Source organism: Lissotriton vulgaris, chromosome 7 (assembly GCF_964263255.1).
Source record: "Lissotriton vulgaris chromosome 7, aLisVul1.2, whole genome shotgun sequence".
NCBI lineage: Eukaryota > Metazoa > Chordata > Amphibia > Caudata > Salamandridae > Lissotriton > Lissotriton vulgaris.
The window spans coordinates 789,522,487-789,532,017 of record NC_141695.1 but is presented as its reverse complement, the minus strand read 5'-3'; positions in this window follow the sequence as shown (position 1 = coordinate 789,532,017).

Genomic DNA, 9,531 nt, shown 5'->3' with positions numbered 1-9,531 from the left:
GTAAAGTCTGACACCAGTAAGAACACTGAGCAAGGAGAAGATAAAACTGGGGAAGAAGAAAATCCTGAAAGACAGACTGGAAGCTCTGAAAGCAGGAATGAAAATCCTGAGACTGGAAAGGAGGAAACAGCTCATGAAGAAGATGAGATTCCGAGTACCAGCTATGGAGATGTTCCTAACAGAGTGAAAGAACTGTCAAAAGAGAAAACTGACTCTGAAAAGGAGAAAGACGCTGTGAAAATCATTCTCAACAAAACTGTTGAAGACACTGAAAGTGAGACTGATGAGAGTGCAGATGAAACTCCTTTAGGAAAGAGTTCAAAGAAAAGGGCTTGGAGAGTGGAATATAACACCACAGAGCCTAAGACAAAGATGTTTTGTAAAGGAGATAATTGGCCTAAATGAAATGATGGACTAAGATTAAAACTGGTTAACAAAGAAAGACAACGAGACGAGCAGGTCAATGAAATAACCAGTCAGACAGAGACACTGTGAAAGAAAATAGAAGTTGTACAAAGGCCAAAAAGAGTAAGAAGACCAAATGTTATAATTTTGTCAGAAGTACAAATCACCTGAGTGGACTTACATTGTCCTACCTCCAATTGAAGAAGTAAACAGCAGTCAAGAAAACTTGAATTGCTCAAAGACAAATGGGAAAAGTGAGTAAAGAACTGAGCCACAAAGAAAAGTGGTAATTGATCAAGAGGGACAAAGTGGAAAGTGAAATTCAGAAGGGAAAAAGAAAAGGGGCATTGTGAGTAGAAAGAGAATTTTGTAAGTGACACAAGGTCGAAGAAAATTCTGTTAGAAAGCTAAAACTTGTAAGTGACATTAGTTCCAAGAAAACTTGTTAGAAGAGAAAAGGCTTATAGGTGACATAAGGTCGAAGAAAATCTGTTAGCAAATCGCGCTGTGTAAAAAAAAAATAATAATATGGTGTCTAACTATCATAAAACTAAATGTTCTATTTTTAGAAAATGGTGTAGGATGTGCCTAATATGTACTGGTTTATTAATATTGATATGGATAATTTTAGCTATTATTATACCTTTCCAAGATAATTTAGTGAAATTGAAACATAATGTGAGTTCAAGTGAGAAAGATGTGGAATCAAAACCGAATAAGCAACATGTATATAGGCCAGAATTACATCAAGATAGTTCTATTAGTGATTTCACTAAAAACACATTTTCAAGATTGTTAACTGAGTATGTTAGAACAATGAACGCCAGCGATTGTTATGTATGTGTGAAATTACCTGCATCTGTTTCTGAGGGGGTGACATATCACCACCTTCCACTTGCATATGGAGTCACGTGTAGTGTGATTGCAAGCTTGTTTTATCAAACAGGTAAATTAGAATATCATTATTCCAATTCAGATGAAGTGTTCGCGAAATTGAAAATAGATAATGCACTGAATAAGAAAAAGCCTGCTACAGTTATGGGAGAATATTTCTTAGAAGTAGATGATTTAAGTCACGACTATGAGTTTAAAAATAATGGCAGGCCTGTAGTCACAATTTGAGTGGTCTCTCACAGGTGGCATAATAACATGCTTCAGACAGTGGGGGGACCCCTGGTGTACCTTTCCACTGGGTACCTTAGTACCATATACAAGAAACTTGCAAGGTTACATTAGTAGCTAATCTGGGTTGTACCTAAGTACTCACCAGGTCCAATTTATGGAAGAAGCACATAGACTGGCGTCCTGATTAGCAGGATCCCAGTCAGACTAGTCAGAAAAACATAATGACACCAGCAAAAAGTAGGGGTGGCATGAAAACAGATCCTACTTTCCTACAGTGGACTTCAAGGGCCCATGTTTTCAGAGTTCACACTGTGGAATTCTTCTCTTTCTCTCTCCTGTTTTACCTCGAAGTGTAATTGTTGAATGTTTGGCTACTGAAGTTAGACAATAGACTGTATGTAGGCAGAAACCATATGAAAGCTCTGTTTGGCATAATAAAGAGAAGTAGAGTGTGGGTGCTCACAGTTGCCAACTTATAAAAACAGACAAGCAATTCTTTCATTTTAGTATTAGCAGCGCTTTAAGTGTGCCGGGTCCTGCTGGTGCTCAGCACCAGCAATTCTAACAAGCATTTACAATGCAGTGGTCTCGGCATTCTTAAAGTTAGAGCTAATGGCATTGCTCATGACATTATTTTTATTTGGGTTTTTTTAAACATAAATAAATGGCATTGTCATTTACAATGCCAATAGCAGGGCAGGAGAGCAAGCATAACAAACGAGGGGGCAGGACAGCAAGCACAAGCAACAATGGGGGCAGGACAGCAAGCACAAGCAACGAGGGGGGAAGGACAGCAAGCACAAGCAACAAGGGGGGCGCAGGACAGCAAGCACAAGCAACGAGGGGGGGCAGGACAGCAAGCACAAGCAACGAGGGGGGGACAGGACAGCAAGCACGAGCAACGAGGGGGCAGGACAGCAAGCACAAGCAACGAGGGGGCAAGACAGCAAGCACGAGCAACAAGGGGGCAGGACAGCAAGAACAAGCAACGAGGTGGGGCAGGACAGCAAGCACAAGCAACGAGGGGGCAGGACAGGAAGCACAAGCAACGAGGGGGCAAGACAGCAAGCACAAGCAACAAGGGGGCAAGATAGCAAGCACAAGCAACGAGGGGGGCAGGACAGCAAGCACAAGCAACGAGGTGGGGCAGGACAGCAAGCACAAGCAACAAGGGGGCAGGACAGCAAGCACAAGCAACGAAGGGGGGCAGGACAGCAAGCACGAGCAACGGGGGGCAGGGGAGCAAGCACTAGCAACGAGGGGCAGGACTGGGGGCAGGAGAGCAAGCACGAGCAACGAGGGGGCAGGACAGCAAGCACAAGTAATGAGGGGGGCAGGACAGCAAGCACGAGCAACGAGGGGTGAGGACAGCAAGCACAAGCAAGGAGGGGGGTAGGACAGCAGGCACAAGCAACGAGGGGGGGAGGACAGCAAGCACAAGCAACGAGGGGGGGCAGGACAGCAAGCACAAGCAATGAGGGGGCAGGACAGCAAGCACAAGCAACGAGGGGGGCAGGACAGCAAGCACAAGCAACGAGGGGGGGCAGGAGAGCAAGCACGAGCAACAAGGGGACAGGACAGAAAGCACAAGCAACGAGGGGGCAAGACAGCAAGCACAAGCAACGAGGGGAGGGCAGGACAGCAAGCACGAGCAACGAGGGGGGGGCAGGACAGCAAGCACGAGCAACGAGGGGGGGGCAGGACAGCAAGCACAAGCAACGAGGGGGGCAGGACAGCAAGCACAAGCAACAAGGGCGCAAGACAGCAAGCACAAGCAACGAGGGGGGCAGGACAGCAAGCGCAAGCAACGAGGGGGGGCAGGACAGCAAGCGCAAGCAACGAGGGGGGCAGGGGAGCAAGCACAAGCAACGAGGGGGCAGAACAGCAAGCACAAGCAACGAGGGGGGAGGACAGCAAGCACGAGCAACGAGGGGGGGGCAGGACAGCAAGCACGAGCAACAGGGGCGGGGGAGCAAGCACGAGCAACGGGTGCAGGGGGGAAAGCACAAGCAACAAGGGGGGCAGGACAGCAAGCATGAGCAATGGGGGGCAGTGGAGCAAGCACAAGCAACGAGGGGGGGAGGACAGCAAGCACGAGCAACGAGGGGGGTCTGAAAGAGACACGTTAGTGATAGATTCCTTACCTTAGAATATCCCCAGGCGTCAGACTGGATCTGGAAATTTTTGCGTAGCAGTACCTTTGCGCGTCGGTAGGCGTCGTCTGCGGCCCCGCGTCCGTCGTCAGCGCCGTGACGATGTCGTCGGAGTACTTAGACGCCGCCTCCGCGTGCTGACGTCAGTTCTTCTTTTTTCCGCGCCAGCAAGCGCAGATCTGGAAAAAGCAGTACTTTAGTCACTTTTTGACTAGACTTTTTTGATCCCTTTTGATCATTTTTTCTTGAGTCTTGCGACTCCGGACGGTGCCAAAAGGGATGCCTGGTTTCAAGCCTTGTGAGGATTGCGACCGACATCAGTCGGTCACCGACCCTAACCGTCGGTGTCTCCACTGTCTCGGCGTCGACCACGACGACAAGACCTGCCCCGACTGCCGGGCCCTGACTTCGAAAGCTAGGCGGGAGCGGTCCCGCAGGCGACTCGAACTCCGGCAGTCGGCCCCGCACCGCGAGAGGTCCCGGTCTCACAGGAGGTCGAGGGACAGGTCGCGGGGTCGGAGCCATCACAGCTCCGAGAGTCGGCATCTTTCCTCCGGGTCGAAGTCGTCGTCAGGTAAGCGCAAGAAGTCGAAGAGACGCCATCGCTCTTCTGCCTCCCCCCGACGCTCACGCGACGTGGCCGGGGGTTCGGGTGACACCGCCCACGCGGCTCCGTCTGAGTGGCGGGCGTCGCGGCATGCTCTACACCCTCCGGTCCCTGGGCAAGACGCGACGCCGGGGGAGATCGAGCGATTCCTCATGGCCATAAGAAACCTCTCTTACCCGACGGGTTCCGCGGCGCCTTTGGGCCCAGCGGACCCGTCTGGGGCCCCTAGCGGGTCAGGGGCTTTGGCCCCGACGCCGTCGGGTGCTTCGGCCCCGACGCCACCGGCGCCATCGGGCCCGGCACCGCAGGGCCCCACTGGATCCGCTTCGGGATCCGGGTCTTCGCCGGTTGACCTAACGACCTCACTGGTGCCGGTCCCTCAGGTGTCACCTCCGGCGCCGTTCTCGGGCGGCGCCGTCCCCGATACCTCCCTAGCTCCGGTTCCGGCGTCGGAACGGCGCCGCTGTGCGCCGCTTTCGACGCCGCTTGGGGAGTTTAGCTTCTATGAACCAGCCTCATCATTTGACAACCCTGATTATCAGGGGATGGGTGAGGAGGAGTATTGGGAGGGGTCTGAGGACCCTCTGACCCGAGAGTGTCAGTCTCAAGAGGACTGGACAGGTGGACTTGGGGATGCCAGTGGTCTGGACACCTCACCAGACACTGTCTTTTCTCGCCTCCTACCGTGGCTACGGAGGAGGGGGCAACATACAGTGTGGTGTTGATGAGGGCAGCCAAGGCCCTGGGCCTTGAGCTCCCCGTCGCGGCCATGAGGACTAACCTCCTTACTGAGGTCCTTAAACCGCAGTCAAGCTCGGCCGAGCCTCTGCTGCCGTTTAATGAGGCCTTCACCGACCTTCTTTTGGGCACTTGGTCCAGGCCCGCTACGGGTTCGCCCATAGATAGGAACGTGGCCAGACGCCACCGCCCGGCCCTGGGCGACCCATGTTTCCTGTTCACCCACCCCACCCTCGAGAGCCTGGTCATCCAGGCTTCAAATTCCCAGACCGCATTCCCGTCGGCTCCGCCGGACAGGGAATCCAAGAGGTATGAGCAGTGCGGCAAGAAGGTATTCTCCTCCCTTAGTCTGGGACTGCTGTCTTCCAACACCGTGTGCCTCTTGGGCCGCTACACCCACTCTCTGTGGGACACGGTCGCGGAATTGCTGCCAGAGTGTCCATTGGAGGTACGGGCCAAACTCCGCCAAGCCCTTGTGGAAGGCCGGGATGCAGCAAAATATTCTATCCGGTGTGGGCTGGATACCAGCGACTCACTGGGCAGAGCTATGGCAATGACGGTGGCGATTCGTCGCCACGCCTGGTTGAGGTCCGCCAACTTTTCGGCCGATGTCCAGAATACACTCAAGGACATGCCGTTTGATGGCCGTCGCCTTTTTGGCGACAAGGCAGACCATGCGCTTGAGCGCTTTAAGGACTCCAGGGCTACGGCCAAGTCCTTGGTCCTCTCGGCCCCACGCCAGCAAACGGGTGCCTTTCGCTCCTTTCGTGGCCAAGGAAGGGGCGCCCCCACACGTGCTGCCAGCCACACGCCGCAGACTAACATCCAGCGCGGTGGCGGCTGTGGAAATCGCTGTGGAGGCGGTCGGGGACAACGGCGAGGCCAGTCCACACCCTCCCCCGCCGCATCCGCCTCAAAACCCTCCTAGTCCGTGCTTTTCTGCCCATGTGACTCCGGTAGGGGGCAGGGTTCGCCATCACCACTCCCACTGGCGCACTGTCACGTCGGACAGGTGGGTGCTGCAAATCGTCCGAAGGGGCTACTCCCTCCCCTTCTAGACGACCCCTCAAGCCATGCCACCGCAACACCACCGCGTATTGGGGGATCATTTGCGACTTCTGCAGGAGGAAGTTACGGCCCTCTTGGCCAAGGGGACCAACAAGCGCGTTCCTGGGCCAGAAGTAGGGTGTGGTTGCTACTCCCACTACTTTCTGGTACCCAAGAAGGGCAAAGGGGGCCTACGCCCTATCGTGGACCTACGGAACGTCAACGGCTTCCTCCGGAAGGAGAAGTTCAAAATGCTGACTCTGGCTCAGGTCTTAGCTGCCCTAGACCCAGGAGACTGGATGGTAGCGTTGGACTTGCAGGACGCTTATTTCCACATCCCCGTCCTGCCGGCCCACCGGCGCTACCTGCGGTTCACGGTAGGCCATGAGCACTTTCAGTTTACCGTGCTCCCCTTCAGCCTTACCAGCGCCCCACGGGTGTTCACAAAAGGGATGGCGGTGGTTGCAGCTCATCTGCGCAGGTTAGGGGTTTCAGTCTTCCCCTACCTCGACCACTGGTTGTTGAAGGCGGGCTCGCCCCAGACAGTCGTCAGCCACCTCCAGGCGACGGTAGACCTCTTGCACCAGCTGGGGTTCTCCATCAATGTGCCGAAGTCACACCTGTGTCCCTCTCAGAAGCTCCTTTTCATCGGAGCGGTTCTCGACTCGGCGCAGTTTCGGGTTTACCCACCCGAACAGCGGGTTCGGGATATACAGGCTCTGATTCCAATCTTTCAGCTTTTATCCTGAGTTTCGGTCAGGTTGACGCTGCGGCTTCTGGGGCTGATGGCTTCCTGCATCCTTCTGGTGCATCACGCCCGTTGGCGGATGCGGGCTCTGCAGTGGGACCTGAAGTTTCAGTGGGCCCAGCATCAGGGCAACCTTTCCGACCATGTCCTGATCTCGGAGGGCACTGCGAGACAGCTGCAGTGGTGGCTCATGGACCGCGATTGGGTCAGCGGCAGATCCCTCTCCCTTCCCCAATCGGAGCACGTATTTGTGACAGACGCGCCCCTACAGGGCTGGGGAGGCCACATGGGAGAGTCGGAGATCAGAGGCCTCTGGTCTCCGGTGGAGTCCCGGCTCCATATCAACCTTTTGGAGCCGCGGGCGATTCGTCTAGCACTGAAGGCATTCCTCCCCTCTGTCCGGCGGAGTGTAGTGCAGGTGTTCACGGACAACACCACCGCCATGTGGTACTGCAACAAACAGGGCGGGGTGGGGTCATGGACCCTCTGCCAGGAGGCTCTGCGCCTTTGGAAGTGGCTGGAACGTCAGGGTGTGACCCTGGTGGTTCAACACCTGGCAGGTTCTCTGAACGCCAGGGCGGACGAACTCAGCCGCCGGTGCATGATGGATCACGAATGGTGTCTGAACTCGGACGTGGGGCAAGGCCTCTTTCAGCAGTGCGGAGAGCCTTGGTTAGATCTATTCCCCACCGAAGAGAATGCACAATGTCATCAGTTCTGCGCGTTGGAATTTCCAAGACGGCACTCGCTTGGAGACGCTTTTCGTCGCGAGTGGAGTTGCGTTCTGTTGTACGCCTTTCCGCCTATACCACTTCTACCCAGAGTGCTGAAGAAGATCAGGCGCGACTGGGCACAAGTCATCCTTGTGGCTCCGGACTGGGCACGAAGGTACTCGTATCCCGAGCTACTCAGTATGTCAGTCGATCCCCCGGTTCGTCTGCCTCTTCAGGAGGACCTTCTGTCACAGCAGCAGGGGACGGTCCTCCACCCGAGCCTGTCCAGTCTCCACCTCCATGCTTGGAGATTGAGCGGCGACAGTTGAGGCCATTCGACTTGCCTCCTGAAGTCTGTAACATCATTCTGGCAGCCAGGCGTCCCTCCACAAAGTCGGTATACGCCTGCAGGTGGAACAGATTTGTGGCATGGTGCACAGCAAAGGCTGTGGATCCCCTTTCTGCCCCTCTTTCTGAGGTTCTTCTCTTTCTTCTTTCTCTTGCCCAGCTGGGCACTATCAAGGGCTACCTCTCTGCCCTTTCAGCCTTTTTGAGGCTGCCTGATCAACCCTCTTTGTTTAAGTCCCCTATCATTAATCGATTCCTGAAAGGCATCACACATACGTTCCCTCCTGTTCCCTTTGTGATGCCTCAGTGGGAGTTGAACTTGGTTCTTACATTTCTGATGTGCGCTCCCTTTGAGCCACTTCACAACTGTCCTCTTCGCCTTCTCACTTTGAAGACAGCCTTCCTGGTAGCCATCACCTCTGCCAGGAGAGTGAGTGAGCTCCAGGCTCTATCCTGCAAACCTCCTTTCCTTTCAGTCCATCCGGACAAAGTTGTGTTGCGGACAAGGCCCTCTTTCCTACCCAAGGTAGTCACGGCCTTCCACATTGGGCAATCTATCACCTTGCCTACCTTCTTTCCGCCTCCGTATCCCTCGAGAGAGAGGAAGAGAGGCTCCACCGTCTGGACCCAAAACGTGCGCTCTCGTTCTATCTGGACCGCACACGCCAGTTCCGGGTGGATGACCAACTCTTTGTTGGTTACGTGGGCGCTAAGAAGGGGAAGCGGTGCACAAGCGGACCATCTCGCGGTGGATCATCTTGTGTATCCAGGCGTGTTACTCCTTGGCAAAGAAGGAACCCCCTGTTGGGCTGAGGGCTCATTCCATTCGAGCCACAGCGACTACGACTGCTTTGGGCCGAGGTGTGCCCTTGCAGGACATTTGCCAGGCGGCTACGTGGGCCTCGCTGCACACGTTTGCAAGACATTATTGCCTGGACAGTCAAGTCCGGAGGGATGGCTTCTTTGGCCGTTCCGTCCTCCAGGACTTTCTGGTGTGATTATTGGTTCGCAGACCCACCACCGGGGTTGGTATTGCTGGGGTATCTATTCTAAGGTAAGGAATCTATCACTAACGTGTCTCTTTCAGATGCACAAGTTACTACTTGTGTAACGATATATCTGTAAGAGACATTAGTTAGTGATAGATTCCTTACCGACCTACCTATCCTCCCCGTTCTGCGAACCGATACCTAGGGTTAAGGTTATCCCCTTTCAGGGCCCTAGTTTCAAGGCACCAGTGTTAGTTTTTAGCATAGCTCTGCGTTTCTGGCGCGGAAAAGCTGTGTCTAAGAATTGACGTCAGCACGCGGAGGCGGCGTCTAAGTACTCCGACGACGTCATCATGGCACCCACGACGCCGATGATGGACGCCTACCGACGCGCAAGGGTACTGCTACACAAAAGTTTCCGGATGCAGTCTGACGCCTGGGGATATTCTAAGGTAAGGAATCTATCACTAACTAATGTCTCTTACAGATATATCGTTACACAAGTAGTAACTTGTGCGTTACTACTTGTGTAACGATATATCTGTAAGAGACATTAGTTAGTGATAGATTCCTTACCGACCCACCCATCCTCCCCGTTCTGCGAACCGATATCTAGGGTTAAGGTCATCCCCTTTCAGGGCCCTAATTTCAATGGCAC